The following is a 21,546-nucleotide window of genomic DNA, read 5'->3' on the forward strand; positions in this document are numbered from 1 at the left end:
AATAAACCTACCTAAGGAGACAAAAGACCTGTATGCAGAAAACTATAAGACACTGATGAAAGAAATTAAAGATGATACAAATAGATGGAGAGATATACCATGCTCCTGGATTGGAAGAATCAATATTGTGAAAATGACTCTACTACCCAAAGCAATCTACAGATTCAATGCAATCCCTATCAAACTACCAATGGCATTTTTCACAGAACTAGAACAAAAAATTTCAAAATTTGTTTGGAAAAACAAAAGGCCCCGAATAGCTAAAGCAATCTTGAGAACGAAAAACGGAGCTGGAGGAATCAGGCTCCCTGACTTCAGACTATACTACAAAGCTACAGTAATTAAGACAGTCTGGTACTGGCATAAAAACAGAAAGATAGATCAGTGGATCAGGATAGAAAGCCCAGAGATAAACCCACGCACATATGGCCAACTTATCTTTGATAAAGGAGCCAGGAATGTACAGTGGAGAAAGGACAGCCTCTTCAATAAGTGGTGCTGGGAAAACTGGACAGGGACATGTAAAAGTTTGAGATTAGATCATTCCCTAGCACCATACACAAAAATAAGCTCAAAATGGATTAAAGACTTAAATGTAAGGCCAGAAACTATCAAACTCTTAGAGGAAAACATAGGTAGAACACTCTATGACATAAATCACAGCAAGATCCTTTTGGACCCACCTCCTAGAGAAATGGAAATAAAAACAAAGATAAACAAATGGGACCTAATGAAACTTCAAAGCTTTTGCACAGCAAAGGAAACCATAAAGAAGACCAAAAGACAACCCTCAGAATGGGAGAAAATATTTGCAAATGAAGCAACTGACAAAGGATTAATCTCCAAAATTTATAAACAGCTCATGCAGCTCAATAGCAAAAAAACAGACAACCCAATCCAAAAATGGGCAGAAGACTTAAATAGGCATTTCTCCAAAGAAGATATACAGACTGCCAACAAACACATGAAAGAATGCTCAACATCATTAATCATTAGAGAAATGCAAATCAAAACTACAATGAGATATCATCTCACACCAGTCAGAATGGCCATCATCAAGAAATCTAGAAACAATAAATGCTGGAGAGGGTGTGGAGAAAAGGGAACACTCTTGCACTGCTGGTGGGAATGTGAATTGGTACAGCCACTATGGAGAACGGTATGGAGGTTCCTTAAAAAACTACAAATAGAACTACCATATGACCCAGCAATCCCACTACTGGGCATATACCCTGAGAAAACCATAATTCAAAAAGAGACATGTACCAAAATGTTCATTGCAGCTCTATTCACAATAGCCCGGAGCTGGAAACAACCTAAGTGTCCATCATCGGATGAATGGATAAAGAAGATGTGGCACATATATACAATGGAATATTACTCAGCCATAAAAAGAAACGAAACTGAGCTATTTGTAATGAGGTGGATAGACCTAGAGTCTGTCATACAGAGTGAAGTTAGTCAGAAAGAGAAAGACAAATACCGTATGCTAACACATATATACGGAATTTAAAAAAAAAAATGTCATGAAGAACCTAGGGGCAAAACGGGAATAAAGACACAGACCTAGTTGAGAATGGACTTGAGGATATGGGGAGGGGGAAGGGTAAGCTGTGACAAAGCGAAAGAGAGGCATGGACATATATACACTACCAAACGTAAGGTAGATAGATAGTGGGAAGCAGCCGCAGAGCACAGGGAGATCAGCTCGGTGCTTTGTGACCGCCTGGAGGGGTGGGATGGGGAGGGTGGGAGGGAGGGAGATGCATGAGGGAAGGGATGTGGGAACAGATGTATATGTATGACTGATTCACTTTGTTATAAAGCAGAAACTAATTAAAAATAAATAAATAAAAAATAAAAATAAAAAATAAAAAAAAAAGAAAAGAAGAAGTAAAGCTGCCACTGTTTGCAGATGACATGATACTATACACAGAGAATCCTAAAGATGCTACCAGAAAACTACTAGAGCTAATCAATGAATCTGGTAAAGTAGCAGGATACAAAATTAATGCACAGAAATCTCTTGCATTCCTACACACTAAGGATGAAAAATCTGAAAGAGAAAATAAGGAAACACTTCCATTTACCATTGCAACAAAAAGAATAAAATACCTAGGAATAAACCTATGTAAGGAGACAAAAGACCTGTATGCAGAGAACTATAAGACACTGATGAAAGAAATTAAGGATGATACAAAGAGATGGAGAGATACACCATGTTCTTGGATTGGAAGCATCAACACTGTAAAAATGACTCTACTACCCAAATGAATCTACAGATTCAGTGCAATCCCTATCAAACTACCAATGACATTTTTCATAGAACTAGATGAAAAAATTTCACAATTTGTATGGAAACACAAAAGACCCCGAATAGCCAAAGCAGTCTTGAGAAAGAAAAACAGAGCTGGAGAAATCAGGCTCCCAGACTTCAGACTATACTACAAAGCTACAGTAATCAAGATAGTATGGTACTGGCACAAAAACAGAAATATAGATCAATGGAACAGGATAGAAAGCCCAGAGATAAACCCACTCACATATGGTCACCTTATCTTTGATAAAGGAGGCAAGAGTATACAATGGAGAAAAGACAGCCTCTTCAATAAGTGGTGCTGGGAAAATTGGACAGCTACATGTAAAAGAATTAAATTAGAACACTCCCTAACACCATACACAAAAATAATCTCAAAATGCATTAAAGACCTATAAGTAAAGCCAGACACTATAAAACTCTTAGAGGAAAACATAGGCCGAACACACTATGACATAAATCACAGCAAGATCCTTTTTGACCCATCTCCTAGAGAAATGGAAATAAAAACAAAAATAAACAAATGGGACCTAATGAGACTTAAAAGCTTTTGCACAGCAAAGGAAACCATAAACAAGACGAAAAGACAACCCTCAGAATGGGAGAAAATATTTGCAAATGAAGCAACTGACAAAGGATTAATCTCCAAAATTTACAATCAGCTCATGCAGCTCAATATCAAAAAAAAAAACAAACAACCCAATCCAAAATGGGCAGAAGACCTAAACAGATATTTCTCCAAAGAAGATATACAGGTTGCCAACAAACACATGAAAGGATGCTCAACATCACTAATCATTAGAGAAATGCAAATCAAAACTACCATGAGGTATCACCTCACACCTGTCAGAATGGCCATCATCCAAAAATCTACAAACAATAAATGCTGGAGGGGGTGTGGAGAAAAGGGAACCCTCTTGCACTGATGGTGGGAATGTAAATTGATACAGCCACTATGGAGAACAGTATGGAGGTTCTTTAAAAAACTAAAAATAGAACTACCATACGACCCAGCAATCCCACTACTGTGCATATACCCTGAGAAAACCATAATTCAAATAGAGTCGTGTACCACCATGTTCATTGCAGCTCTATTTACAATAGCCAGGAGAGGGAAGCAACCTAAGTGTCCATCGAAAGATGAATGGATAAAGAAGATGTGGCACATATATACATGGAATATTACTCAGACATAAAAATAAATGAAATTGAGTTATTTGCAGTGAGGTGAATGGACCCAGACTCTGTCATACAGAGTGAAATAAGTCAGAAAGAGAAAAGTAAATACCGTATGCTAACACATATATATGGAATCTGAAAATAAATAAATAAAAATGGTTCTGAATAACCTAGGGGCAGGATAGGAGTAAAGATGCAGACCTACTAGAGAATGGACTTGAGGACACAGGGAGGGGGAAGGGTAAGCTGGGACAAAGTGAGAGAGTGGCATGGACATATATACACTACCAAATGTAAAACAGATAGCTAGTGGGAAGCAGCCGCATAGCACAGGGAGATCAGCTCAGTGCTTTGTGACCACCTAGAGGGGTGGGATAGGGAGGGAGACACAAGAGGGAGGAGATATGAGGATATATGTATACGTAGCTGATTCACTTTGTTATAAAGCAGAAACTAACACACCATTGTAAAGCAATTATACTCTAATAAAGGTGTTAAAAAAAAAAGACTGCAATTTTCATGCCTCTTAAACTCCCACAATTCCAGGCAAACCAGGACAATTGTGCACCCCAAATAGAGGGCAATAGCCAGCTGGGTCTGTCTCACTGTTTTAAGGATCTTTCCCAAAGGTCCTACCCTAACAACTTCTGCTCAAACCTCATTGGCTAGAACTTAGTCACATGGTACCCATATGCAAGGAAGCCTGGGAAATGCACATGGCCACCTAACAAAACACTGTGTCCTGGTAAAGAAAAGAGGAACAAGCAGTCTCTTTCACACTTAGTGAGCCTGGAATGGCACAGTCCTTGGAACCCCACAGTGTTCCTTAACCCTAAAACTATACTCTGAGCCCAAGAGCATTCGTAGGGTTCAATTCTAAGTACCTGCCACAACAGAGGTGATAATGACTCAAGAATTTAGCAATTCAGAGCACCATTTAGATGAGAAAAGCTGGGGTGGGCTATTATAACTGTAACTGCTTGGAAGCTCCCTGTGGGCTCTGGATCCCAGGGTCCCGTGTAAAATGGGCCCAGCAAGGGGACAAGGACTGGGTTCCATTGACACCCTTCCAATGAGTGTGCATCTCCATCCTGTCTAAGCTCTAGCAAGCAGAAGAAGGAAGAAAGATCCACAGTCCTACCAGCTCTGACAGGGCCCTGGTTAGGGATTACGCTTTCTCCAATCCCGTCTCCACCCAACCACAGAGTGCCGTTTTGAAGAATCATTTGCGGTAAATGAAGAGAGAGGAGCTGTAAGGGCAAGAAATTGGTAGAAAATAATAGGAAAGAAGTGCTATCATTTGATGAGGGTAATAACCTCTGTAAACTAGTGTCCTACTGCATTAGATTTTCCATGAAATTATTTAAAACAGCAGGGAATCAAACATCCCCACATTATTAACCTCTAGTGGGTGCTTACTGAAGAAAATCCAAGGAATATTTATGCGTCTCATGCAGAGGTTGAACCTTAATGTCACAGACTGAAGCAATGAAGCTATGGAATCCTGCCTATATTGTCTTTTGTCAATAATAGGAATCACAGCTGTATTTCCTGCCTGGTGAACATGCAAAATTGTTCTTCAGCCTATCGTGATAAACAGAACATCAGTCATCAGTTTCTAGCTTATGGCAGCTTGTTATATAGAATAGGTCTTACTGCAGCTGGTCCTCACTTTTCAGGGAATCTTGGTTATGAGAAACACTAAAAGTTGATACACAAAGTAGTGTATTCTTTTCAGATTCTTTCCTAGGAGGAAACACAATGGTCTGAAAGCTTTGCCCCCACAGCCCTCTAATTGTTATAATAAACCATTACACTGCCTACACGAAGGAGAACATCCAGCCACCACTGATCACATTATTTGGGAGTAAATCTGTCACAACTGGAGTCACTGTAGAAGTGTTACGGTCAAACATGTTGAATTAGGGCCAGATTTCAGCATTAATTACAATAATTATATTATAACCGCCATTTCATCATAAAAACTAGTTTCATTATGACATTTCATTCTTTGTTCCAGGACTTCCAAAATCCCAAATTGCAAGAGGAGCTTAGAAATAATGTTGGATCAAGTTTACAAAATGTAAGTTTTTACAGATTTATGGTTTTTAAAAACAGCATTCAAATAAATGATAATTAATATACAGGAAAGCTTGCTAAAACTGATGGGATTGCATACTCCCTGTAAGTTAGAAGGATTTAATTTTTGCATTTTTTTGAAGAACTATGCATGTATAAATTATAGGTAGTTGTGAATTCCAAAGCTATAAATATACTGGAGGACCCTGGTGGTATCATACTGAACAGCTGTTTGCAGAGAATAAGCCTCTCCAGTACCCTGAGGAAGGCACGGAATATTGAAATGTTGGCTAAATGTTCAAACTGTTCAAAGAATGAATACCTCTGAAAACAAAAGGAAAATAGGAATGATGTCCTTGGGTTTGTAGCTCGGTCTGAGTAAGCTCTGTCAAAAGCCGTTTCCAGTCTTTTGTCTCCCTCCCTTTCCCTCCCCTGCCTTCCCTTCCTTTCCAGAGCAATTTAGCTTGAAAGCCATTAGCCAGAGCTGAGCAAGGTAGGTATCAGCAGAGGGGAAGAAGGGCCCAGGTCATGGTGGCCCAGAGTAGCATAGTAGAGCCCAAGCCAGGTGAGAATGGTAGCCAGGAGGAGGAAGGTGACCCAGCCCAGGGTGCTGGAGCCTGAGATGTCAGTGATGAGGGTACCGAGGTGGAGCTTGAGAGGCTTGACGAGGTCTCCACGCATGGAAGGGAAGGCAGCCGTGGCCGGCATAAGATGCCAGAGCCCCAGAAGGAAGAGGCAGGTATCCTGAAGAGGGCACCTGAGCCCAGGTGTCTGAGCCCAAGCTGGATGATGAGGATGTTTAGGAGAGGGTTCCATAATGGGGTGTCAGAGCCTCAGCAGGATGAGGAGTGTGCCCAAATTGGGAGGAGGGGGGCAATGAGCAGCCCAGCAGGGGTGTCGGGACTGAGCAGGGCTGAAGCATCCATATGAAAGGATGGCCTTGTACAGCATATCACAGCCCTAACGGGGAGAAGAGGGCATTTAGAGAGAAAGGGGACAGGAGACAGTGGTGGTGGCCATCATGGACTGTCAGAACTCAATGGGGTAAAGAGAGTGTCCAACATGGGGGCTGACCCAGAGCCAACTGTCTGAGTTCAAGCAGGGAGAGGAGATTGGATCCCAGGAGGGCATCCTAATGCCACCTGTCAGAACCTGAGCAGAGTGAAAGGGGGAGGGGGAGGGTTCATGGGGTGGGGGGCGATGATGGCAGCGGTACAGCATGGAATTTTGGAGCCCAAGTGGGATAAGGTGGTGTACTAGAGAAAGGTGACATCACGCTGGTATCCGAGCCGGGTAACATGTTGCCCAAACAGGGCATGAGGGGAAACCCAGCAAAGGGAGTCAGAGACAGAGCCGGGTGTCCACGAGGGATTGGAACGGAGGCGGCAGTGATAGGACTTTGGCTACAGTCAGGGATTGATCAAATAAGCGAATGTGTTAGGGACAAACGGGAGTCAGATTTCTCACTGTCAAAGAAAAGAACTGCAAACACAGAAAAGGAGAAAACAAGCATGAGCTGTGTGGTACTCGATTGGAATTCAAACTGTCAGTATGAATTCATGGTTCTGAACATATTTAGACACGTATAGAAATACACCCAGATACAAATGTGTGTGTGTGTGTGTGTGTGCAGACATACACACATGTTACCTGGGCCAGTCCAATGAGAAGGCCTGAAAGGAGTGTACCCCAACAGCAGTGAGCACACCTAGTGCCCTGATCTTCATTTGTAAATGCAATTTTTCAATTAAAAGAATCAGGACTCTTTGCAGAAATGGCAGATTCCAGAGCTGGGAGAGGGTATTACAGAACGAGCTGAAACTTTTTGGGTGTGCCGGAAAGGAACTGCTCAAAAGATGATACAGACATGTCAAAAGGACACAGCGCCAGCTTGAAGGGGCTCCTGCTGGCCAAACTTGAGACAATCTGAACATCAAGACAGTAGTAATGAATTTTTAACTCATTCAATAGTAACAGGAATCCATGAGTCTATACCCATGTACGTAAATAAACAACAAATAAATGTACAAGTAAAAAACTAAGAAGTTTAATGGGGGGGATAAATATGCCTGTTAACTAAAATGTGTAGAATAAAAATAGAGAGAATTGAACCCTAAAAGAAAAGAAAACATATTGAGATAGGATATAACCACTTTAAGAGTTTAAAGACTTCAAACCTGGTTGGGGTGTACTCCAGAGCACATATGAACTTTCCATGTGCATCAGAGAACCACAATTGGTAATTTTCAAAGAATTATAGAAGATGGGAAAGAGGCCAGAGATTGCACAAGGGAAAATACCCATTATCACCAAACAGGGAAAATGCTATCCCTGGCCCTTCCCATTAAATGTATTAATCCCCAATGGCCACATTCCTAAATGGATTGGTGAATGAGTTATTCTTTAGAAAAGACAAAGGTTTCACTAGGATTTAGCATAGATCCATTATGAACAAGTACATCAAACTATCTTATTTCCTATTTTCTTAGGGAACCAGACAGATTACAAGAGAAGCTGTCTGAAGTTGATAATGTATCTTTTTTTTAAGCAGGATATATTTTACAAACTCTTTACGATATCGTGGTTAAAAAGATAATGATCAACATAATGGACTGCTATTTATTGTGCTCTTATTATGTGACAGATGTGATGTCAAGTGTGTAATGCTCATGACCAGTCTAGGAGGTAAATATTGTTATTCCCTATAGCCATTTTTTCACATGAAGAAAATGGAGCTTTAAAAAATTAAATAACATGCCCTAAATCATGTAACTACTAACTGGAAGAGTGGAAATTCAAACTCAGAACTATCTACAAACCTCATCCTCTCAACTCTTATAATGAACACTACAGCTAAGTATAATCATAGCTAGTTGAATAATCATCCCCAAACAGCCCACATTAATTAATGTCTACTTGACTCTAATTATGGGCCAAATATACCTGGCGAAAATTTGAAAACATTGGTTGAACTTTTAAGTTATTTTTTAATTGCCCATACTGAGTAAGTTTAATAAAGAGTCTAAGTGAGAAACAATGAAGGCCTACACAAGGCTGAGGACTGCAAGGCTATAGTGAGGACAGACTAGGTACAAAGAGAAATAAGACACAGTCCCTGCCCTTCCAGAGCTTACAAACAGCAATTATAAAACCAAAATGCATATGCCAAAAGAAGCAGGGATACAGCAACAGAGGTTCCAAAGAGAGAGACTATCTAGTTAAAGACATCAGGGAAGCATCATTGGATAAGATAATTTTACAGGTGGGCAACCAGGGATGAGTGGTATTTTACAGATGCTCTGGAGAGCAAAATCCAGATGAACAAAAAACCTTGAGCAAAGCCAAAGAAGAGGGATGTGTGAGGCTTCTTTAGGGTAGAACAAGAATTCCAAGTTTATGGACGAACAGAATGCATAGAATAACACTGTAGCAGATAAAGGTAGAAATTAGATCACATTATAAATCACAGATGTAATTTTGTTTAGGAACCACTATCAAAGATGAGTTTTAAGAAGATAAAGCATTCAATAGTCCGCAATGAATGAATAATTGGCAACAATTTTGAGGAGACATTAGAAAGAGGAGAGAGTGGAGTTTGAGGAGGGTCAAGGTGAGGTACAGTATGGTGTCTGTTACTCATATCTCTCATTGATCCATGGCTCAAATTTGAATCATGGGAGAGAGTTTCTATAAAAAACCATTACAAACTACATGGGCTCTTACTGAAATTTCTATAAACTATTTGGAGCCCCAAACAGGTTGCTTTTTAAAATATATAATGATGTATATTAAAGTGGAGGCAAAGGATACCTCCAAAGTGCAGCTGCTATTGGTATGTCAGGAGAAGAGAACAGAGTCAGCAGCTGGAGCAATGGAGCCAACCAGCATATATCTAGGCTAAAGAAGAGTCAAAGAGAACACCACCTCAGATCTTGAAATCTGTTTTACAGATAGCTGGCCAATTGCAGCAATAACACACGAACATAGAAAGAACACTGGAGTAAGCCAGAGCAAGCCAGAGAAAAAGTTAGATGCTCTGCTGAAAACAAAATGAGTAGCTTATGAACCCACATGAGACACACTCTGGGAACCCTTTGAACTGAGAGGAACTTGATTTCACTATAACTGAGGAGTCATCATGATGTTGGTATTCTGTCCATGTATTTGTTCTGATGTTACTTTTATACCCAGCTATTTATAACACTTGCAATTAACTCTTCTAAGATACAACATAGTATAAAGTAACTGTAAGTAGACAGTGCATACACACACAGAAAATCACTCTGCCTGGTATGCATAATTTTCAGTCCTCTGAAGAATTAATCTGTATTAAAGACCTCTTTAACATAATTCATGTGCTGTATCTGTCACAAAATGCTTCCATTTTAAATTTCCATTTTGAAATAATTATAGATTCATAGGAAGCTGCAAAAACAATACCGAATCATCTCATGCATCCTTTACCCAATTTCCTCCAATGATTACCTCTTATATACCTGTGGTACAATATCAAAACCTGAAAATTGACACTGGTAAAATCTGTGTGTATAGTACTATTCCATTTTGTCACAAATAAATAAATGTACCAAAATTTGTTAACTATTTGCCTACTGCAGGACATTTTGGTTGTTTCCAACTTAGACTTTACAAATAAGTTCCCAGGACTTCCCTGGTGGTCTAGTGGTTAAGAATCTGCCTTCCAATGCAGGGGACATAGGGTCGATCCCTGGTCGGGGAACTAAGATCCCACATGCTGTGGGGCAACTGAGCCACAACTAGAGAGCCTGTGTGCTGCAACTACAGAGCTCACGTGCTCTGGAGCCTGCGCACCACAACTACAGAGCCCATGCACTCTGGAGCCCGTGCGCCACAACTAGAGACAAGCCCGCATGCCACAACTAGAGAGAAGCCCACGCGCTGCAGTGAAGAGCCTGCACACCACAGTGAAAAGATCCCTCATGCCACAACTAAGACCCGACGCAGCCAAAAATAATAAATTATTTAAAGAAAAAGAAATATAGTTCCCATAAACATTTGTGTATAGGAGGGGAAAAGGACCTTCCAATGAAGAAAAAAATATTTAATAAAGAACATTACTGGGGAAATTGAAAATTTTTAATATGGACTATAGGTCAGATGTTGGTTTTGTGTCAATGTGAACTCTCAATGTGAAATTTTGATAATTTTACTCTGATTATGTAAGACAGTGTTCTTGTTTTTAGGAAATGCACACTGAAATATTTAGGGACGAAGAACCATTTAATTTCAAATGGTTCTGGAGAGAGAGAAAGCAAATGAGGCAAAATTTAAACAATTTATAAACCTGGCTAAAGGTATACAACAGTTCGTAGTACTATCCTTAAAACTTTTCTGTACGTTTGAAAGTATATTAAAATTAAAGATTACAAAGAAAAGTACTATCAGAAGGACAATCCCCTTTGCATATTTTACTTAAAGATTCTTGAAAAGTTGAAAAGAATATTAGATGTGTGTCCAGTATAGATATCCTTTATTTATCCTAAATCTAAACAAGTAAAATGTAGTACTAGCTTTCTCTTTCTTGCCCTCCATTTTTTTGAGGTACTACTACCAAGATAAAGATCTGATCAAAGAGATTTTTTAAATGATGTTAAAAATAAAAGATTAGTATAGGATCAGCCAACTTTATCTTTGACAACAACATCCTCACAAAGACCATGTGGCACAGAGGCTTGGGGGTCTGACCTCTGGACCCATGAGGCTTGGGTTTGAATCCTAGCTCCACCGCTTCTAGTTGTGTGACCTTAGGCAAGTTGGTTGACCTCCCTGTGCTTCAGATTCTGTGAGAGAAAGAGAGGAAGGAAGGAAGGAAGGAAGGAAGGGAGGGAGGGAGAAAGGAAGCAGAGGAGGAGATGGGGAGGGAGGGAGGAATAGAGGCAGGGATGAAGGGGGAAAGAAAAAGAGAAAGAAAAAATAATAAAACAATATCTACTTCTAAGGGATTTCTTGAGTTTAACATATGTTTATATCTAAAATGGTTAGAAGAGTGCCTAGCATATATTGAGTTTTATACAGGACTTTATGGTTATTAAATGAGAGAATTAAAAACAAGTCCCTGGACAGATACAAAAACTGAATGCTCCTTTTTTTCTAGGCATTTTTTCTTTGCCTCATAAACCCCTTCAAATTTGTATTAAACTTCATATACTTTTACCACTTACATCAGTGGATAGATCATCCAGAAAGAAAATCAATAAGGGAACACTGTCTTAAATGACACATTAGACCAACTGACTTAATAGATATATGCAGAACATTTCACCTCAAAACAGCAGAATATACATTCTTTTCAGGTGTACATGTTATGTTCTCCAAGCATGATCATATGCCAGGCCACAAAACAAATCTCAATAAATTTAAGAAGATTAAAATCATACCAAGTATCTTTTCTGACCACAACAGTATAGAACTAGAAATCAATTACAGGAATAAAACTGGGGAAAAACACACACACACACACACACACACACACACACACACACACACAGCATGGAGACTAAATAACATGCTACTAAAAAACCAAGAGGTCAGTAAAGAAATCTAAGGGGAAATCAAAAAATACCTTGATATGAATAAAAAATAGAAACACAACTTTCCAAAATCTATGGGATGCAGCAAAAGCAGTTCTAAGGGGAAAGTTCATAGATACTCAGGCCTACCTCAAGAAAATAAATCTCAAATAAACAACCTACCTTTACACCTAAAGGAATCAGAAAAAGAAAAACAAAAGCCTAAAGTTATAGGAGAAAGAAAATAATAAAGATCAGAGCAGAAATAGATGAAATAGAGACCAAAAAAAACAACAGAAAAGATCAATGAAACTAAGAGCTGATTCTTTAAAAGATAAACAAAATCAAAAAACCTTTAGCCATGCTCCAAGAAAAAAAGAGGGCCAAAATAAATAAAATTAGAAATGAAAGTGAAGTTACTACTGATATCACAGAAATACACTTTGTTATACAGCAGAAACTAACACACCATTGTAAAGCAATTATATACTCCAATAAGGATGTTAAAAAAAATAAAGAAAAAAAAATCATAAGAGACTATTATAATTACACTCCAAAAAATTGGACAATCTAGAAGAAATGGATAAATTCCTAAAATATACAGTCTTCCAAGACTGAATCAGGAATCAATAGAAAATATTAACAGATAGATGACTAGTGAAAAAAAAAATCAGTAATCAAAAAACTCTCAACAAACATAACTCCAGGACCAGATGGCTTCACAGGAGAATTCTACCAAACATTTAAGAAGAGTTAATACCTACACTTCACAAACTGTTCCAAAAAAACAAAACTGAAGAGGAAGAAATACTTCCAAACTCATTCTTTAAGGCCAGCATTGTCTTGATATCAAAACTAGACAAAGACACTGCAAAAAAAAAAAAAAGGAGAGAGAAAAGAAAAAAAAATTACAGGCCAATATCCCTGATGAACAGAGATGCAAAAGTCCTCAACAAATTCAACAATACATTAAAAGGATCATACATCATGATCAAGTGGGATTTATCTCAGGGATAAAAGGATGCTACAATATTCACAAATCAATCTACATGATACATCGCATCAACAAAATGAAGGATAAAAATCACATGATCATCTCAATAGATGAAGAAAAGGCATTTGACAAAATCCAACATCTATTCATGACAAAAATTCTCAACAAAATGGGTAGGGGGGAACATATCTCAATATAATAAAGGCCATATACCACAAACCTACATCTAGCATCGTACTCAATGGTGAGAACTTGAAAGCTTTTCCTGTAAAATCAGGAACAAGACAGGATGCCCACTCTTGCCACTTTTATTCAACACAGTATTGGAAGTCCTAGCCATAGAAATCAGATAAGAAAAATAAATGAAAGGCATCCAAATTGAAAGGAAATAAATAAAACTGTCACTATTTACAGATACCATGATATCACATATAGAAAACCATAAAGATTTCACCAAAAAACTTTTTGAACAACTGAATTCAGTAAAGTTGCTGAATATAAAATTAACATACAAAAATCTGTCGCATGTCTGTACATTAATAACAAACCACCAGAAAGAGAAATTAAGAAAAAAAATCCCATTTACAACTGCATCGAAAAGAATAAAATACCTAGGAATAAATTTAACCAAGGAGGTGAAAGACTTCTAATCTAAAAACTATAAGACACTGATGAAGGAAATTAAAGAAGACAGAAATAAATGGAAAGGTATCCCCTGTTCATGGATCGGAAGAATTAATATTGTTAAACTATCCATACTACCAAAAGCAATCTACAGATTCAATAAAATCCCTATCAAAATGCCCATGGCATTTTTCACTGAACTAGAACAAACAACTCTAAAATTTGTATAGAACCACAAAAGACTCTTAATAGCCAAAGCAGTATTAAGAATGAAGAACAGCTGGAGGTATCATGCTGACTTCAAATTATACTATTATAGTAATCAAAACAGTATGGTACTGGCAAGGATGTGGAGAAAAGGCAGCCCTCCTGCAGTGCTGTATGTAAATTGATATAGCCGCTATGGAAAACAGTATGGAGGTTTCTCAAAAAATTAAAAACAGAACTACCACAGTATCCAGCAATTCCCCTTCTGGGTATTTATCTGAAGAAAACGAAAACACTAATTCAAAAAGATATATACACTCCATGTTCATTGCAGCATTATTTACGATAGCCAAGATATGGAAGCAACCTAAATGTCCATTGAAAGATGAATGAATAAAGAAGATGTGGTATATTATATATATATATATATATATATATATATATATATATAATGAAATATTATTCAGCCATAAAAAAGAATGAAATCTTGCCATTGGCAACAACATGGACGGACCTAGAGGGTATTATGCTAAGTTAAATAAGTCAGACAGAGGAGGACAAATACTGTATGTTTTCACTTATACATATGTAAAATCTAAAAAAAAAAACAATTATAACAAAACAGACACAGACTTGTAGATACAGAGAACTAGTGGTTCCTAGAGGGGTGGGAGATGGGGGGAATGTGAAATATGTAAAGGGGATTAAGAGGTACAAACTACCAGTTATAAAATAAATAAGTCACAGAGATATAATGTACAGCACAGGAAACATAGTTGATAATATTGTAATAACTTTGTATGGTGTATAATGTATAAAAAATATAAAATCACTATGCTATACAACTGAAACTAATATAATATTGTAAGTCAACTATACTTCAATTAAAAAAAGAAAAAACTTCATCTTCTTTTAGGGTATTTTTATTTTCCTGCTCTTTGACAAAATGTTTCTTAATCTTCAGCAGTAATATATCAATATGGAGTGACAGTTTGACAATATGGTTCTCACTTTTCATAGTATAAATTCAAAGACAAATTGTGAACGAGTCAAGTGAAACTTGTAATTCACAGCTGTGAGGTCACACTAGTGAATTATAAGCTTTTCATTATGTCAGAACTGTGAATTATGAAGACGTTTTTTCTGTATTTCCTGTCAAATAATTTATTAGTTACCCTGCTATCACAGGATTTTGCAGCATGCCAGAACCAGAGAACACAGGGACTGTATTGTGGCAATTCCAGAAGAACAATAAGAATTCGTATATGTACAAGAAGAATGTTAAAAAGGAAACAGCGATGATTTTAAACTGCACTCTTCACAAGTTCAGAGTCATCCCTTAGGAGCCATTAGTTTTCTCTAAATTGAAGCCACTGCCTTCCCAAATTGAGGGAAGTTATCTTTTTATTGTTAGCACCACCAACTATCATTTCTCAAAAGCCACAAAGGGTGTAATTCTATACTGTTTAAAAAAATTAAAAGATACTCTTGTTAACATTAACCTCACTATTATTACTGCTTTCATGAAACTCCCGGTGACTCTTCATAATCTGCATAGCCCTTTCTTATTTATTATTCACATTGACCCAATGAGGTACTATATGATATGAGTATATATCCTATATAATTAGGTATATACAGAAAGGTACTATATCCCCATTCACTTATGAGGAGACTGAGGTATAGAAAGCCTCCAAGAAATGATAGAGGCTTATCCAAAGTCATGCCACGACTGAAGGTCAAAAGCAGGAATCATATATTCAGGTTCCAAGCCCAGAGGTTATTTCCCACTTTCCACTAAACCTCCTTCTCTCAAGAAGCAAGCAACTCAAATAAATCTTGGTGCTTCATACAGCCCAGTCTCTCTTCAGTGTCACATTTGAAGAAGAGTCCAGTATTCTAAAGTAATTTTTTAAAGTATTCCAACATCTGCACCTGCAAATCTTAAAGGAGATTTACTCAGTTTCAGTTTACACTCTACAGCCACACCAACTCCTGTTTTCTCTTGTGCCCTCAAGACTCTTCCTGCTCAGAGTCAGTACAGTTGTTGCCACCTGTCCCCTTTCCCCTTTCTTTTGGTCCTTCTAATCCTGTCCCTCTCTCAGCAGCCCCCTAATTCTATACCCCTAAGAGTCCAAGAACCAAGCACACACAACCAAATGCTCCTTGAAGTCCAGGGAAGTAGACAGACAAAGGAGACAAAAATAAAATTAGTTTTTCATATATAAATACTGGTTGGGATACTGGAAGTTTGTAATACTCACTCAGTAAATCCTATCCCGATTTTTGTAGTTTCTGACCTTGCTAGCTTGAAGATTATAGTACTGATGACAATACTGTTGTATATGCATGTAAGTGTGATGGGAAAACCAACACTTGGCCACCATCCCTTCCCATGCCTCAAATAGTCCAACATTTGTGCAATCCCCTAAATGTATCATGCTCTTTCTAGCTTCTAGATCAGCACTTTCCACCTTTGACCCACCATGAAACATTGAGATAAACAGCAGAAGTTGCTGCAGGGACCAGGAGGCATCAGTATCTGCACTGAGATGACCTATTCAAGGCACTCCAGTGTACTGAGGCTCACTAATAGGGCCCTCAGTTCTGTGCCTTTGAACATGCTGTTTTTCTACCTAGAATAATCTTCCTTTCCCCTCCCTCTCATTTCTTTGTTGAGTCAGCTCTACCTATCCTTCAAGACACGACTTAGGTGATACATCTCCCAGAATGTCTCCCCGTGGCTTTTCCAAGGCCAATGGAGGTGATGGGCCCACAGAATTTCCGGGCTTATCCTCATTTTAGTGCCCCATACTGACTTGGTATTTAGCTCCATGTCCCACTAGACTGTAAGCATCTTGCGAATGAGCACTTCATTCAATATATATTCTATATATATTCATTTTGATATTTTTTAGGGTACCTAGAAAATGGTTGGCGCTCAATCACTGCTATTTAATGAATGAATGATCTAGTGAACTCTTCCTAGATATATGGTTCTAGATGTCACTGGTGGGGCTTGCAACCCTACTCCTAAAAAAGAACTCACCTCTGAGAGTCCTGGCAGTGTCTTCCCAACATAATCACTCATTACTCCTACTACATAACTTATTTTTTAGACAAATAGAACAACTTCTGTACTTTCATTCTTCCAACATTCTCGGTTATGAATGGGTGAAGGCAAACCACTCATTCCACGGTTATTTACTGAGCACCAGCTGTGTGCCAGGCACTGTGCTAAACAAAACCAATCAGGTCCTTTACTACACAAAGCTCAATAGATATGCAATAAAGACGGACGTTAAAACAGTCATTAAATCAATAATTCATTGTTGCCTTTGTGATATGTGCTGCAAGTTTCTCAAATTGCTGTGAGGACAGACAATGACAGATCTAACTGGGCTGTGACAGCCAGTTAACGTCCTACCTCCTCATCTCTCTTGTCAGTTACAGCTGCTTCCAAAGGGCCTTATTGATAGGACCATGAGCCTCTGGGAAAGAGCTGAAGGGAAAATAATGTTTTCCTTCAAGGAACTCGTCTACCAGAGGCCCATGTATAGGGAATGGTTCCAGTCTAAGAATATCTAGCCAAGAATCGAAGTCACTCCAGGAACCTGGTGGTTTTTTCACTTTCATTGAATATGTGCTTATTTCATTTTTGAAATATCCTTTTTTCCACTTAACAAATACTTAACTAGTAGACCGCATGTCTTTCATGTACTGGAAAGCCTTCCTCTAAACTCTGTGTGCCTCCATCATTTAACTTGATACCACCTCATGCAGCAAGTCTCCCCAGTTTCCCCCAACCCAGGTGTGTCATCGGACCTCCCATAGTACTTACCTGTACCTCTCATGTCATCTACCATTTTCTGTGTATTATCTGTATATTATCTTTAGAGATATCCCAACTTTTGAGAAAGACAGAGGGAGGAAAGGAAACTGGGAAAGAAAGAGAGTTACTGACATGTGATGGCCTGGAGGACGGCCAGTCCAATCACTAAAGCTGATTAGTATCCCCTAAGGAGTCACTATTATCATAAGCAGGATGGGGAACACAAAGAACATTTAAGATTTAGTCACTATCTCCAGTAGGCTTCCCAAGAGAGAGGGAAAAAATAGTACTGTAATCTTTTTAGACATGATTTGTAAAAAATGTAAGAACACCAAGATAACTGAGCCACCTCTAAAATGGAAAGTCGGTGCACATACCTGATTCACAGAAGATTTGATATGGTTAAATATATGTTATGGTATATGGTCCAACTTAGTGTTTTTAAATTGGATAATATTGACTTTAAAGCATCTTTCTCCTAGTTTTCAAAATAGTCAATGCTGAAATAGCACCCGTCAAATGTGTCCCTTGACTGTTATAACAAGCTTGTCCTAGATACAAGAAAACTAATTACAGAGTCTGTTTTTCTCCCTTTTCTATAAATACATTCTAAACAAAGGGTTATGATCATAATTAAATACACAATATATTTCTTGAAAAAAATAAATATTTTCATAAGATTTCATTCTCTTGGCAGCATCTCCACAGTAGCCAGAGCAATAAAAAATTTAATCTTGCCCAAAATATGAATTTTAGTGACACTGGGACTTCTGGAAAGCAGTCATTACACACCAGCATGTTGAAGGAATATATTTTACCCATGAACTTGACTGAGTCTTCTCATGAAAAAGTTATACATAGTTATGTTTGTATAGTTAGTGGTAAACTGATCTTTTACCTGCCTAAATTACAGTCATTTCTTTTCTAAATCTTGAGATTAACCAACCTTTAAGAAAACTGAGGGGATGTGGGGATATATGTATGCATATGGCTGATTCACTATGTTGTACAACAGAAACTAACACAGCATTGTGAAGCAATTATACTCCAATAAAGATGTATAAAAAAAAAGCAAACTGCAAAAGTTTAATTAGAATCACAGAACAAACTCCATTACAAAGGCAAATAATTTTGAGCCAGCTAGAAGTGTACTTGGAGTTCTAAATCTGAATATTTTATCATTAGATCTGCTTGTCACTTTAGAGGTGAAATTAGATAAAAGAAATCAATTTTCTTTTTTTCTCTTTTCTAAGATCCTCACCATATTTTGACAACTAGTGGAAATTATATAAGGTAGTCTATGATTAGCAGTTAAGAGCATGGATTCTGGAGTCACACCAACATGAGTTCAAGCCCTAGCCTTGCCACTCACTGGTTGTGTGACCTTGAGAGAGTTCATCTTTCCAAGGCTCAGTTTCTTACCTATCAAATAGATGTAATAACTGAACTATATCATAATAATGTTGTAAAGATTAAGTGAAGATGTGTAGACTACACATGTGTAGACTACATGGCTGGCATGTAGTAAGTATTTTGTACATCTTAGCTATTTATTTCATTATCATTATTTATTATAATATATACTATATACTATTCTAGTATCATCCATTGTCCATGATCTAGGCTACCTTTTTTATCCACCTCCTCCCTACCCTCCTCCCCCCCAACTTTGTGAAATACTTGAGCCAATAAAAGATCCATGTGGATGAAGTTCAGGTGCGGTTATAGTAGTGGAGAGCCTACACTTCCCCCATTACCAGGTTGTCACAGGATGTCCCAACATCCCCTCTGAAGTAGTGTCAAAAAAAAGTCAAGTGGGGGGCTTCCCTGGTGGCACAGTGGTTAAGAGTCCGCCTGCCAATGCAGGGGTCATGGGTTCAAACCCTGGTCTGGGAGGATCCCACATGCTGTGGAGCAACTAAGCCCGTGCGCCACAACTACTGAAGCCCACGTGCCATGACTGCTGAAGCCCGCGCGCCTAGAGCCTGTGCTCCGTGGCAGGAGAAGCCATCACAATGAGAAGCCCACGCACAACGGGGAGTGGCCCCCACTCGCCGCAGCTAGAGAGGGCCCGTGCGCAGCAGCGAGGACCCAATGCAGCCAAAAATAATAAATAAATGAGATAAATAAAAAAAGTCAAGTGGGAAACTGGAACTTTTATTCCTGATGGGCAATAATAGCCCTCCCTCTCCAACAGTGGGGACCACATAGGAAGCTTGGATTTCCACCCCACCTGGCAGTAATGAGGTGACCCATTCTTGCATCCCCCACTCCAAGAAGATATAGCAATCTTAAATATGTATGCACCAAATCACACAACTACAAAGCACATTAAGCAAGCTAAGATAACTGAAAGGAGAAATAAACAAATCCACATTTATAGTTGGAGACTATAATTCAACATCCCTCTCTCAACAATTGATACAAGACAATTGAACAAGACAGAAAATCAGCAAGGATATAGAATTCAACGGCACCACCAGCCAACAGAATCTAATATTTATAGAATGCTCAGCCCAACAACAGAAATTATATTTATTTCAAGTTCCCACAGAAAATATATTAAAAATAAACCATATCCTGAGCCATAAAACAAAATTCCATAAGGAATTTAAATCATACAGTGCATTCTCCCACCAAAATGGACTCAAACTAGAAATCAGTAATAGAAAGATGACAGGAAAATCTTCAAATGTTTGGAAGCTAAACAACACACATATATAATCCATGGATCAAAGAAGAAATCTCCAGGGAAATTTTCTTTCAATGCACTAAACTGAATGAAAATGAAAATATAGCATACCAAAATTTGCTACATTTTGATGGTATATATCAATAGCTAAAGCAGTGCTGACATTAGAAATGCATACATTAGAAAATAGGGTTAGTCTCAAATCAATACTCCAAACTTCTAACTCAGTAAGTTAGAAAAAGTAGGTAAAAGTAAACCCAAAGTAAGTAGGAGGAGGGAAATAAAGAGCAGAAATCAATGAAATTAAAAACAGAAAAACAACAGTGACAATCAAAAACAAAAAGCTGGGGCTTCCCTGGTGGCACAGTGGTTGAGAGTCCGCCTGCCGATGCAAGGAACACGGGTTCGTGCCCTGGTCCAGGAAGATCCCACATGCCGCGGAGCGGCTAGGCCCGTGAGCCATGGCCGCTGAGCCTGCGCGTCCGGAGCCTGTGCTCCGCAACGGGAGAGGCCACGACAGTGAGAGGCCCGCGTACCGCAAAAAAAAAAAAAGCTGGGTCTTTGCAAAGATCAGCAAAGTGACAAATCTTTAGCAAGAATGACCAAAAAAAAAAAAAAAAAAAAGAAAGAAAGAAAAGAAAGAACATATAAAAACTACTAACATCAGGAATAAAACAGAAGCTATCATACAGACCCTACATACAGCAAATGGATAAAAAAAAGAACACTATTACCAACTCTACACACATAAATTTGACAACTTAGATGAATTGGACCAATTTCTAGAAATGCAAAAACTACTGCAACTAACCCAATATAAAACTGATTATTTGAATAGCCTTATTATAACTGTTAAGGAAATTGAATTTATAATTTTAAAACTCCCAAAAAACAAATCTCTAGGCCCAAATGGTTTCACTGGAGAGTTCTACAAAACATTTAAAGAATTAAAACCAACCCTACAAAATCTCTTCCAAAAAAATTTAAAAAGAGTGAATACTTCTATATTAGTCAGAATTCTCAAGAGAAAGAGAACCAATGGCATATATATATATATATATATATATATATACA

This window comes from Mesoplodon bidens (assembly GCF_964165515.1).
Source record: "Mesoplodon bidens genome assembly, chromosome: 16".
Taxonomy (NCBI): Eukaryota; Metazoa; Chordata; class Mammalia; order Artiodactyla; family Ziphiidae; genus Mesoplodon; species Mesoplodon bidens.